The 1,158-nt window shown below is 31.9% G+C and overlaps 1 long non-coding RNA gene across 1 annotated transcript; it reads left to right on the top strand.

The window, feature by feature from the left end:
* On the top strand, positions 1–297 carry LOC109589996 (uncharacterized). The gene is made up of 2 exons (XR_002189042.1): positions 1–81; positions 129–297. It is a non-coding gene; the product is annotated as an uncharacterized LOC109589996 (long non-coding RNA).
* The last annotated feature ends 861 nt before the right edge of the window (positions 298–1,158 follow it).

Raw genomic sequence — 1,158 nt, 5'->3', positions numbered from 1 at the left:
TACAAGAACAGATATCAGTAATGAGTGTACATATACTAAATAAAAGAGAAGAGAATGAAGAATTAATGCAGGAAATAAAAGGTACAATTTATTAATAATTTATTAGTAATGTACAGTGTCACTGATAGATTATAAAAGAGATACATTGAAACTGGACCATGAAATATCCAGTGAACAGACACTAGATAAAAGAGAAGAGGATCAACAGGTTATCCATCAAGAGATAAAGGAACAGTTGGATAGACTAATGATAACTGTGGAATCACATCAAACTAAAGAACCATCAAATACCTCAAGTAATTAATTAATAAAGTGTCCTGTAGAGATACAGTAAATAATTAATGGACTATATTGATAGTGTGTAGCTTATAGTGGCATACTTTGCCTAGTTGTAATGGACCAATCAGATTCATAATTCATAATTCAATTACCATCAAGTTCTTCAGGAGGTTCTCCTGTTAAAAATTGCCCATTCCGTTGTATCAGGTTTTGCTAAGTAAATGAAGATGCTATAGCTTTTAATTTTTGTTATTGGTGAAGGCCAGATACAATTACAATTGTATCTACAATTTGTATGTAATACACTAAATTAAAGAATTGTTAAGTTTAAGACTTAATTCTGTGTTACTTTTAAAACTGTTGAGTCATCTACAATTTGTATGTGATATAGTTAAGAGTAATTTTACTCGTAATTCCGTATTGTGGGCATACTTTGTCTGGAAAAATGTTTGTTTTCGTTCGTTTATTTTCGTTCTGAGCAGCCATTTTGCACAATTGGCATTGAGGAAACACCCTTTTTGTTTGGAAAATGTTCATTCCACAAGGAATGAGAACGAAAAGAATGAAATTAAACTTGAATGGAATATACCCGCTATTAGTCTCGCCCCGCCCCTTCGCTACCTGCGGATCGTGGCGAGACTAACCCACTATATGGTATAGTAAATTTTAAAAAGTGTTTATGATTAATAATTAATTTTTAAATAAAAATTACAACAATCACAAAAACTACAAATTTGAAATTTACCAAAAAATCACAAAAATTAAGTCCAGTCTACATACAAGCCAGTTCAACTTGAAATGGTTCAGAAACCAGCTCAATTGTGCCCACACTTAACTGCATGAGGTTGAATCAGTTTATAAGTACTACAGTGACCTTCA

The sequence above is a fragment of the Amphimedon queenslandica genome, unplaced genomic scaffold (genome assembly GCF_000090795.2).
Source record: "Amphimedon queenslandica unplaced genomic scaffold, v1.1 AMPQUscaffold_10640, whole genome shotgun sequence".
NCBI lineage: Eukaryota > Metazoa > Porifera > Demospongiae > Haplosclerida > Niphatidae > Amphimedon > Amphimedon queenslandica.
This window is presented reverse-complemented; position numbering and strand designations above follow the sequence as displayed.